This window comes from Penaeus chinensis, chromosome 18 (genome assembly GCF_019202785.1).
Source record: "Penaeus chinensis breed Huanghai No. 1 chromosome 18, ASM1920278v2, whole genome shotgun sequence".
NCBI lineage: Eukaryota > Metazoa > Arthropoda > Malacostraca > Decapoda > Penaeidae > Penaeus > Penaeus chinensis.
The window spans coordinates 32,777,532-32,790,031 of record NC_061836.1 but is presented as its reverse complement, the minus strand read 5'-3'; the positions used below and the strand labels follow the sequence as shown (position 1 = coordinate 32,790,031).

Here is a 12,500-nt window from a genome sequence, read left to right as displayed (position 1 = left end):
TAGGCAAAGTGCAAAGGGAGAAGGAGAGGGAGAGAAAGAAGGGGAAAGAGAAAGAAGTGAGGAGAGGGAGAGACATATGGAGAGACAGAGAGAAATGAGGGAAGAAATATAGAAAGAAAGGAAAAGAGAAAGAAAGAAGGGACGAGAGAGAAAGATGGGAGGAGATAGACACAGAAGGGAAGAGAAAGAGAAAGACGGGAAGAGAGAGAGAAAAAGGGAAGAGAGAAAGAAAGATGGGGAGAGAGAAATAAATAAATAAAGAGAAAGAAGGGGTGAGAGAGAGAAAGAAGGGGAGAGAGAGAGAGAAAGAAGGGGAGAGAGAGAGAGAGAAAGAAGGGGAGAGAGAGAGAGAGAAAGAAGGAGAGAGAAGAGAAAGAAGGAGATAAAAGAGAAAGAAAGAGAGAAAAGAGAAAAATGGAGAGAGAAGAGAAAGAAGAAGAGACAAAAGAAAGAAGGAGAGAGAAGAGAAAGAAGGAGAAAGAAGAGAAAGAAGAAGAGAGAAGAGAAAGAAGAAGAGAGAAGAGAAGAAAAGAGAGAGAGAGGGAGAGAGAGAGAGAGAGAGAGAGAGAGAGAGAGAGAGAGAGAGAGAGAGAGAGAGAGAGAGAGAGAGAGAGAGAGAGAGAGATAAAGAGAGAGAGAGAGAGAGAGAGAAAGAGAAAGTTTGCATGTAAACTAAGTTTGCAAGTACTGTATATATTCCCACTCAAGTTTATCACTGAGGTCCATTGTGCAGTAACATCTGTGTGGCGCATGTTATGATCCCACCATATGGTTGAGAAGTTAATTAGCAGAAACAACCAATATTTGATTATTAATGAAATCGGGACACGCGAGTCGAGTGATAAGCGTCCAAAAGAAAGAAGAAAGACAAACAGACTTATTATCGAAGGTGACATGGATTTGTATGAGGCCATTGATGAGTCTGGTGAGTCATCGTCTTGACTCATCTGGGAACCTTTCGGAGACACCTCGGCCATGTGTCCCGCTCTCTCTCCTTCATATCACACGAAGCGAAGCAGCTGTTTTATGTTGACAGTGTAATTTGCAACACCTGCTTCCCCTCTGATTAGACTTCCCCTCGCCCAGCGGCCAGCCCTCGCCGTGCATACTGTACCCGTGAGAACACCACTCCAGATGGCTCTCCGTGCATCTTTAATGCCTGCTCTGCCCCCCCCCCCCCTCCCACACACACACACTGCTCCAGCCTCGACCCTTCTTCCCTCTCCTATCGTGGTCCACCTCCTTCCTCCTTCTCCTCCTCCTCCTGCTCCTCCTCCTCCTCCTCCTCCTCCTCCTCCTCCTCTTCCTGCTCCTCCTCCTGCTCCTCTCCCTCCTCCTCCTCTTCCTCCTCCTCCACCTCCTCCTCCCCCAAGCACTCTGCATGCGTGTCCCGACCCGACCCGCGATGTAGCGTGATGACCCCGCCGTGTTTGTCTAAGCTTCGTTAAGTGAACCTATGGAACGGGGGTGTAATTATCCACAAAGGAGATTAGGGCTTAGCACAGGGGCTGCGTCTGTCTGAAAAAAAAAAGATGGTCAGAAGATTGACACGTAAAGGTGTGGTGAGGACGAGGTGACGTGCGGGCGTGCGGTGGGCGTGTGGGCGGGTGGGCGGGCGCTGAGCAAATGGCGTGGTTGACCGTCCGGTTGAGATTGAGTGTTGGGGATCTTGGGCTGTTCTCACGACTGGATTCCGGCGTCCGGTGAGTGGAAGGGAGATACAGTCTCGCTCGATGGCACTTCGCTGTCAGGACCGAAATCAGGTGTGGTGCAGGAGGGGCTGTGGAGCCTCATGAGACGAGGATATTATTATCATTATCATTATTGTTATTATTATTAGTAGTAGTAGTAGTAGTAGGAGTAGTAGTAGTAGTAGTAAAAGTATCATCATCACCATTATTATCATCATCATCATCATCATCATCATCATCATCATCATCATCATCATCATCATCATCATCATCATCATCATCATCATCATCATCATCATCATCATCACTTGTATTTATTTATTTATATATTTTTGTTGAATTGATTATAATTGTTATTTTCGCTTTTCCTTTTGTCTAAGAGAATGTAAAATCTATCGATCTCATTCCAATATTTTTTCGTTCCATGCAGATATATTCAGAATGAGTACTTCCATGCCACGGAAATCTACATTCCGTTATTCGATCATTACACCCAGACCCAAAGCGATCATTCAGGTGTCACGGCCGGCCCTGTTCGCTCATGACAGCTTGTTGCAGTGTGAAGGCAATTCGTGATTCGCTCGCGGGCGGAGAGGTCCTCATTTGCATATCGTTTTAGCGTAGACATGACACCCACATGGCATTGAGTCGTGCAGAGGCAATTAGCGCTCGCGACGCCTCATCACGCCAGAGTCAACACGAGGACCTTTGAGGAGTATCTTTGAGGAGGACCTTTGAGGAGGACCTTTGAGGAGGACTTTTGGGGGGATCTTTGAGGAGGCCTTTTGAGGATGATTTTGGAGGAGGACTTTTGAGGGGGATCTTTGAGGAGGACCTTCGAGAAGGACCTCCGAGGAGGACCTTTGAGGGCATAGCAGTTTATAAAGATATAATTTACATTTTTTTTCAAGTAAGGATTGCAATTCCTTTCATATGCAAATGTACTCAGAGGATTCTGTTAAAACGCGAAGTTATCCGGTTTACAACACGCTGGAGGAAGAATGCTCCGTCCTTGTAACACAGCGTGATATTGTTGGAGGGCAAGTTGCGTTGCACCGGTTGAGATGAATGGCTCGTCATGTCAACAGAGCTTGCAGATATCAAAAGGACGCGCGGGTCATTTATCCGGCCTCGCTATCTGTCGTCGCAGCATCCCGTTCGGAGGCATTGATAAAAGATGATGCGCGGAGTGGCGTCGGATGCGCAGAGGAGAGGGAGAGTTCCCGCGCGCGCTCTCGTGACGGGATGCTGATTTGCACTTGGCCGTAAAATTGCTCTCGTGCGAGCCGCGAAGTCCGGGCATCGAGGGTAAGCTGCCTGGGATGAGTTGCGCGTCGGTCGTGGCCTCAGGAGCGCAGGGTCGTTCGAGGAAAAAGGGCGCGGGAGATTAGGGACGGCGGCTCGGGTCCCTGGGGGCGAATCCGGAGTCGTAAATGGAGACGGGAACGCTTGGCTTCGTTCTTTCTGGTAACTACACACACACACACATACACACACACGCGCGCACAGAGGCCCAAGTACACACACACACATAACCATGACCCCCCCCCCCCCCGTGCCCCATCCCATCCCGGCCTGCAGCAGAGTAGCGAGGGTTATCGGCCGCTGTGATACATCGGCAGCTGGAATGTGAGCCGCACGCTGGGGACTGCGGCGCTCGGAGGCAATATTCATACCGCAGCTCTGATTGATTCAGCATTGACGTTTTCTGCGCTGAGGAGATGAAGCACGGATTGAGGACGAAGTGCCACGGTGCCACATGCTGCTAGATCCCGAGAACGAGGTGCCACGGTGATACATGCTGCCAGATCTTTGCGACGAGGGGCCACGGTGCCACATTGCTGCTGGAACCGTGTTGGCTAATCTTATATGAATTAAATCTGCTGTTTACAATTGATCTTCAGGAACTTATTCAGTATTTGCTACACATTTATGTTTACATCTTTTACAGGCCATTTTTTTTTTTTTTGGTGGTGGGGGGGGGGGGGGGTCATAGCGAGCGCCCCTTCCTTAACACCGTGTGCGAGTGCCAGGGGGTAGGAGTGCCTGGGCGTAAACTTTTTAAGCGTTTTCCTCCGGGAGTCAAAGGCGGAAATTGCAAACTCGAAAACGGTCAACATTCTGTTCAAGATGACTTAGGTTCCTCCAACTCGGAGTTTGGAAGGGAGAAGGTGTTGCAATGAAAGGCGGTGTTGCTAGTGTTGCATGGATCGGGGAGGCTGGTGCGGCTTATTCTGGCAGTGTGTCAGTTGCGAGTGAATTCGATAATGATGATGATGAATAGTAACACTTTCATCTGTTTGATATATCTTATAGATATATTCTCCATTCTCTCTCTCTTTCTCTCTCTCTCTCTATCTATCTATCTATCTATCTATCTATCTATCTCTATCTCTCTCTATCTCTCCCTCCCCGTCCCCCTCCCTCTCCCTCTCCTCTTCTCCCTTTCCCTCTCCCTCTCCCTTTCCCTCTCCCTCTCCCTCTCCTCTTCTCCCTTTCCCTCTCCCTCTCCCTCTACCTCTCCCCCTCCCCCCGTCCTTCCACCCTTTTCTCTCCCCCAAACTCTCTCTCTCTCTCCCCATCTCTTTTATATGTTTTCCTTTTTTGTAAGCTTGAGGGTCGCGGATCCGCTAGCGCGCCCGGCCACCCGTGCTGAAACAGGGCCGCGTCCCCAGGTCACTGTCCATGGTTCGCGGGAATTAGGAATATACGATTTCATCAGTTGCCGAATGCCGGGATTTTTGCGGTGGCCGAGCGGTTGCATAAAGCCGCACTCCCACGTACGCACGGCCTCGGGAACACACGCATAAAAGCCACGTACGTGTAGACTCGGTCGAGGGGGTACACACTTGAGAGCACGTACATGTAGACACGGTCACCAGTCCACATACGTAAGATGTACATGTAGACAGGGTCGCTGGTGTTTGCACAAAAATGCACGTACACGTAGACACGATCGCCGGGATACACAAGTAAGAACACGTACATGTAGACACGGTCGCGGATGATTGCATATAAAAACACGTACATGAACATGACCACAGGTGAACATGCATAAAAACACGGTAGCTGGTGTACACACAACAAATCACGTACATGTAGACACGCTCACATTTGCACACACATAAAAGCACTTACACATAGACACGGTTACAGGTGGACATAAGATCACGTATATGTAGACATGGACACAAGTGTTTGTATAATTTGAATAACTTACACGCAGGAAAGCACGTACATGTAAATACGGTCGAGGTGCACACACTTTAAAGCGCTGTTACGTACACACAAATAAAAGCACGTGCATGCACTCAAGATCAGTTACACATACTCTCTCTCTCTCTCTCTCTCTCTCTCTCTCTCTCTCTCTCTCTCTCTCTCTCTCTCTCTCTCTCTCTCTCTCTCTCTCTCTCTCTCTCTCCCTCCCTCCCTCCCTCCCTCCCTCCCTCCCTCCCTCCCTCTCTCTCTCTCTTCCCCTTCCTTTCCCCCTTTTTTCTCTCTCTCACACGGCTACAAACACTCAGCTGTGCCAAAACGTCCGACAACAGTGTTTAGAGATCGATGATGTTAATAATGATGATGATGATGATATGATGATGATGATAGTGGTAATATGATGATAATGATGGTGGTGATGATGATGGTGATGATAATGATATGATGATGATAATGGTGATGCTAAGGATGATGATGATGTTGATGGTGATGTTGTTGGTGGTGTTGGTGATGATGGTGCTGTAACGTTGATCGCGAAGATAATTCAGTAAACCGAGTTATGAACATATTGCATATTGCAAACTCACTAATGCACGCTTATGTCGCTGCGTGTATTATTTTTATCGTTATTGCATGAATGACCGACGTACAGGCGAGTGCTTGGCTATTAATGGTCTAGCTGGTTGTGCAATTTGCAATCAGTGTAGCTTGTAGTACTAAAGTTATTTCTGCTCTTGTTTTTAGCTTTGAGGTATATGGTTTTATGAGTTTATATATATATATATATATATATATATATATATATGTATATATATATGTATATATATATGTATATGTGTGTGTGTGTGTGTGTGTGTGTGTGTGGGTGTGGGTGTGTGTGTGTGTGTGTGTGTGTGTGTGTGTGTGTGTGTGTGTGTGTGTGTGTGTGTGTGTGTGTGTGTGTGTGTGTGTGTGTGTGTGTGTGTGTGTGTGTGTGTGTGTGTGTGTGCATGTATGTATGTATGTATGTATGTATGTATGTATGTGTGAATATACTCGTAAATAGATAGGTAAATGGATAAATAGATAGATAGATAGATAGATAGGTAAATAGACAGATTTTGATAGATAGTCGGCTAGGTCGATAGACAGAGAAATAGGTACAGAGACAGATAGATACAATATCTTTTGCATAACGTCAGTAATTGATATACACGCCTACTAAATTCTAACTTGATTTTGCTGAAAACTAATAAATAAAAAGAGCCTCGGGAGAGAAAAGGGAGAGGAGAGCTGAAGGAGAAGAAGAGAGAATATGAGAGAGAAGAAGAAAAAAAAAAAGAGAGAAGAAGATTGAGATGAAAGATGGAAAGGGGAAGAAGCGAGGGCGTGAAGGACGAGCAGAAGACGCCCACGGTGGGTGTCTTGGGCGGGCGTGCGGGCGTGGGTGTCTCGTTTTCGCTTTTTCGTTTTGTAGTATGTTTCGTTCAGTTTTTTTTTTTTTTTTTTTTTTTGTTCCTTGTTATATCTTTATTCGTTTTTTTTTTTTTTTTTTTCTCTACTTATTCATCTTCGTCGATATTGTCGTCTTCTTTTTCTCTTCGTTTTTCTTCACCTTCTTTCTTCTTCTTCCTCGTCGTCGTCTTCGATTTTTTTTTCTCTTCTTCCTCTCCTCCTCCGTCTCCTCTTCCTCCTCCTCCCTGCCCTCCTCCTCCTCCTCCCTGTCCTCCTCCTTCTACTTCTTCTTCTTCTTCTTCTTCTTCTTCTTCTTCCTCTTCCTCTTCCCCTGTTCACGGTCCCGATGCACATGGCGATTCCTAATTTTCCGTCTAATGGCATCACGCGGTTGTAATCATAACTTTGACTGAAGACAAATTCTTTCCGGCTGCGGCTTGTTGCGGAGGCAGCGGAGGCGTAAACGGCGCCGACTTCGTAGAAGAAAGGAGGAGGAAATTGTCGCTCGCGAGAAAATTATAAATGTTTATGTTCGGTCCCAGAGTTCAGATCCTCTTGAGAATCGGAGAGAGGAGGGGGGGAGGAGGGAGGTGGATTGGCTCACGCACGCACGTACGTGTGCACACGCACACACACACACACACACACACACACACACACACACACACACACACACACACACACACACACACACACACACACACACATATTATATATATATGTATATATATATATATATATATATATATATAGAGAGAGAGAGAGAGAGAGAGAGAGAGAGAGAGAGAGAGAGAGAGAGAGACAGACAGACAGACAGACACAGACAGACACAGAAAACCGCGAAAAACCGACAAACACAAAAAGCGGAGAAAGGAAAGGAGATTAGAAAGACAAGCAGGCAGACAGAGTAATGACAGTGATAGCAACAGCGAGCGGCCGGAGGAGAGCCCGAACGCGGGTGAGCGGCAGGTGTTGCGTCACGCCCGGTCCGGCCGCCGCCTCGCCGTCACGTCCGGGGGCGGAAGTCGCTAACGGAAGTCCGTGACTTCATTTCAAGGTCGTGATTCTGTTGCGAAATGTTGCACTTTTTTCTTTGATGCTTTATTAGATTATGTTTCCTTTGCTCGTGTAGTTGATTAATCATTTTGAGATGCGAATTGTTTTTTACTGTTCGTTTGTTAATTTCTTCTGACAGACAAATTGATCAAAAATAGAGGAAAATAGACATACAGAATAATACTTAAAAAGGAGAGGAAGAAGAAGGCGAGATAATGTCCAGAAAAAAAACAATAAAAAAACATGCAAGACGAAGGAAAAAATAGATGAAATAAGAAAAAGATGAATTATTTATTTTTAAAAGATGAAGAGCGGGGAAAACAGAAATGAAAACGGGAAATGAAACCTTACAATCCAAGGCGTAGTGTTGATGTGCAATAAATGTGGTTGCGTCTTCATGGGGGGGGGGGGGGGAGAAGAGAGGGGAGAGGGGAGAGGGGGGGATGGAGAGGGGAGGCCTGGGAGAGGGGCGGAGGTTGGAGGGAGGAACAGAGTGGAGAGAGAGAGAAGAGGAGGGGGAGGGGTGAATGGGGAGGGGGAGGGGCGAATGGGGAGAGGGGAATGGGGAATGAGAAGAAGTCAGAGGCAGGGTTGGGGAGAGGGGGAGGAGGGTAGAAGGGTAGAGGGAGAGGGGAGAGGGGTAGGGGGCCAGGGAACGTTGAGGTGACGGTCAGTGTTACGGTAGTCTGGCCGAGCAAGAGGAATGTCACGGCAGCAGATGCCAGATAGTAGCAAAAGAGAGACAGAAAATATATATTTACTGTACATATATATATATATAGTTTTCTTCTTTTTTCTTTTTATTCTGATTAACTGTTCACAAGATTCCAAAATTCATGCAGACTAGAAGAGTGATTGTATCAACGTGAATCAAGTTGCAATTCATCGTTGATTGATCGGCCGTCGTATCCGGTGCATGAGATAAACTTTTTTTATAACTGATCCTGCACAAAATATAACGTCCGTGTCTGAAGTAATGAATAACGTTTTTTTTTCTCGTTTTTTTTTTTTTTTTTTTTATTATCATTTTTTTTAGACAGTCCGTTCGGTGCTCTGATGGACGAGGATTGGTCGTCATTATGCGCTCCGTGTGTTTGTTTGGGACACAGAGGGAGGGAAGGAGGGGGAGGGAGAGAGAGAGGGAGAGGGAGAGGGAGAGGGAGGAGGGAGAGGGAGAGGGAGAGGGAGAGGGAGAGGGAGAGGAGAGAGAGAGAGAGAGAGAGAGAGAGAGAGAGAGAGAGAGAGAGAGAGAGAGAGAGAGAGAGAGAGAGAGAGAGGAGGGGGGGGGAGGGAGAGGGAGAGGGAGAGGGAAGGAGGGAGAGAGAGAGAGAGGAGAGGGAGAGAGAGAGAGAGAGAGAGAGAGAGAGAGAGAGAGAGAGAGAGAGAGAGAGAGAGGGAGGGAGAGGGAGAGGGAGAGGGAGAGGGAGAGGGAGAGGGAGAGGGAGAGGAGAGGGAAGGAGGGAGAGGGAGAGGGAGAGAGAGAGGGAGAGGGAGGAGAGAGAGAGAGAGAGAGAGGAGAGAGAGAGAGAGAGAGAGAGAGAGAGAGAGAGAGAGAGAGAGGGAGAGAGAAAAGCAGAGAGAGAGGGAGAGGGAGAGGCAGAGAGAGAGGGAGAGGGAGAGAGAGAGGCACAGAGAGAGGCAGAGAAAGAGGGAGAGAGAGAGGCAGAGAGGGAGAGGGAGAGAGAGAGAGAGAGAGAGAGAGAGAGAGAGAGAGAGAGAGAGGGAGAGAGAGAGAGAGAGAGAGAGAGAGAGAGAGAGAGGAGAGAGAGAGAGAGGGAGAGAGAGAGGCAGAGAGAAGGGAGAGGAGAGGGAGAGGGAGAGGGAGAGGGAGAGAGAGAGAGAGAGAGAGAGAGAGAGAGAGAGGCAGAGAGAGAGGCAGAGAGAGAGGGAGAGGGAGAGGGAGAGGGAGAGGGAGAGAGAGAGAGAGAGAGAGAGAGAGAGAGAGAGAGAGAGAGAGAGAGAGAGAGAGAGAGAGAGAGAGAGGGAGAGGGAGAGAGAGAGAGAGGGAGAGGGAGAGGGAGAGGGAGAGAGAGAGAGAGGGAGAGAGAGAGAGAGAGAGAGAGAGAGAGAGAGAGAGAGAGAGAGAGAGAGAGAGGGAGAGAGAGAGAGAGAGAGAGAGAGAGAGAGAGAGAGAAAAGAGAGAGAGAGAGAGAGAGAGAGAGAGAGACAGACAGAGACAGAGACAGAGTGTGTGTGGTTATGGACGCCCGCATGCCTCTGTCCACACGTGCATGTCAGTCTATATTACTTCAGAACAGATTTCAGTTCCCTCCCACGGCGCCCGCCAGAGAGACTCTCGAGCGCCGAGAAAATAATGAAGTTATCATTTGAGTTAGTGACCGCCATCAAACCATCGTTACTTTAACGAGTCCCGAAATGAGAGCGCCCGAGGCCGACGTCGAGCGGACCGGCGGCTGTCACTCGGAGTCTGCGTCGGCTGTCGTTTGCCCGAGAGGCCGCCTGTCTCTGCCGCCTCTGAAGTTATATGTTATTAAGGAGGGACAAATTAAATTTATTAGAGAGAGGAAATTATATATTTACAGTTTCATTTCTTCCTATTTTCTTTTGTATTTTTTTTTTTTCTTATGAGAGTAAGCTCGAGAAATGCCGGAAAGGTTGTATAAGACTATATAAGGATTTATATTTTCTGTATCATTGTTTATGTAGAAAATGTAGACATTTTCCATTTAGAATGTTTTTTTTTTTTTATCTTCTTTTCTAATGGGTGGCTGCGAGATGGGTTTTGAGGAGGAAGGAGGGAGGGGTCTATGAGGGGGAGGAGGGGGAGGGGGGAGGAAAGGGGAGGGGTTCTATGAGGAGGGGAGAGGGGGGGGGAGGGAAGCATTTCTCCTTCCTCCATTACCGTGATTGTGTCCTGGGGCAGGTGGAAGAGTAGGGGGAAGGGGGGGGAGGGGGGGAAGGGAAGGGGGAGGCGTACCCTTAACTCTCACCATGTCCACTTTTTTTTTTTTTTTGCTCGGGTCACCATTTCTCTCTCTTTTCCTCGCTCTCTCGCTTTCTTCCTTAATCTATCTCTCTCTCTCGCTTTCACTCTCTCCTCTCTCTCTCTCTCTCTTGTCTTTCTCTGTTTATGTCTATCTATCTATTCCCACTTTTTCAGTCATACATGCCCCTCTTTTCCGCCCCTCTTCCTCCCCTCCTCCCTCCTTCTCCTCCTTGCGCCCCCCCCCCCCCCCGTCGGTTTCCTCACCTCGTCCCCTGCTGCCTTTTACGGCATTTTCTTCTTCTTCTTCTTCTCTTCCTCCGTTTCCTCCTTCCATTCCTCCTCCTCCTCCTCCTCTTCTTCACTTTTCTTCTTTTTCTCCTTATTCGTCTTCTCCTATCTCCCTCTACCTTCTCCTCCTCCCCTTCCTCCTCCTTCCCTTCTTCTTCTTCTCTTCTTTCTTCTCTCTTCTCCACCTCCTCCCTCTTCCTCCTACTCTATCTTCTCCTCCTCCTCCTTCTCCTCCTCCTCCCACTCTATCTTCTCCTCCTCTTCTTCCACCTCTTCCTTCTTCTCCTCTCCTCGTTGTTCTTTTTCGTCATCATCTTCTTCTCTTCTCATCCCCCTTCTTCTTCTTCTTTTTTCTTTCTTCTTTTCTCTTCTTCTTCTTTCTTCTTCTTCTTTTTCCTTCTTCTTCTTCTTCTTCTTCCTTCCCTCCTCCTCCTCCTCTCCTTCATCCCCCTTCTTCTTCTCCTTCTTCTTCTTCTTTCTTTCTTCTTCTTCTTTTTCTCCTTCCCTCCTTCATCTCCCTTTTTCTCTCCTTCTTCTTCTTCGTAATTAGACGCCCTTTTTTGGCCAAGTGCCTTACTGCCTTACTGCCCGGACGCAACGCGCTCAGCCCTAGTATATTAACACGACCCGAGATCTTCAGCTCGTCTTTATGACCTCCTGCGAGATGTTTTAATTCCCTTTACACTTTTCTTTAGTCATTCTTCTTTCTTTTTTTTCTTTTTTTTTTTTGGTGGGGGGAGGGGGTTGTTATATTCTTCTTGGTGGGGGGGTGGGGGTTGGGGGTGGGGGTGGGGGTGGGGGTAGGAGGAAGGGGGAGGGTAGGTTGTCATTTCTTGGATTTTATGTTCGGGTTTAGGGAGTGTCATTTTGGGATGGAGGGGGGGGGTGCGTCGTCCGCGTGTGTGTGTGGTTTTGGTGTGTGGTGTGTTGTGGTGTGTGTGTGTTGTGTTGTTTGTGTGTGTTCTGTGTGTTATGTTTTTCGATTGCCTACCTCATTTTGGATACAGGCCCTTATGTCAAAATTCTTATTATAATATCGAAAAAGAAAAAAAATCAATTTGTAACAGATTTCCTAAAGCCCCTCTCTCTCTCCCACTGCCATGCACCGACGCCTGCCCCTCGGCATGTCTCTGCACCCGTATATCTTCATAAAGGGAATAGCAATTACTTTCACTCGTCCATCGTTATAGGCCCGGCCTCTCCCCGTCCGACTCGCGGATTACCTTGCACAAAGTCACCCGATTTCTCCTTCCGCTCTTTCTCCTCTTCATTCCTCTTTCTGTTTTTTCTGTCTTTCCCCTCTCTCTTTTTTCCCCTTTCCCTTTCCCCCATTCTTTTTCTTTCTTTCCGTTCTCCTTTTTTTTTTCCTCCCTTCTACCCTTTCCAAAAACACACAAAACTATCTCTGTCGCTTCTCTGTATTTTTATCAGTTACTTTCTGTCTCTTTGTTGATGTTTATTTTACTCAGTTCCTCTGACGTGTTCGATCTCTTCTCACTCTCTCTGTCCTGTCTGTCCGTATTGGTGTCTCTCTCTTCTCTCTCTCATCTCCCCTCTCTCTCTCTCCATCTCTCTCCCTCTCCCCCTCTCTCTCTCTCTCTCTCTCTCTCTCTCCTCTCTCTCTCATCTTCTCTCTCAGTCCTCTCCTCAATCTCTCTCTCTCTCTCTCTCCCCTCTCTCTCTCTCCTTTTCCCTCGCTCACTCCCTCCCTCCCTGTTCGCCTTCCCGTCCCCCCTCTCCTTCCCTTTCCTCTTTCCTTCTCCCCCTCCCTCCCTCCCCCCCCCCTCTTCCCTCCCCTCACTTTCAACCCGCTCCAAGCTCTAAAATCACCGCGCTAATTGACAGCTGATGTTCCGGTGATGACGTAA

The 12,500-nt window shown here is 47.8% G+C and overlaps 1 protein-coding gene across 1 annotated transcript in view; it reads left to right on the top strand.

The window, feature by feature from the left end:
• Window positions 1–12,500, top strand: part of LOC125034670 — a 128,322-nt gene that overhangs the window by 52,682 nt on the left and 63,140 nt on the right. The window lies entirely within an intron of this gene.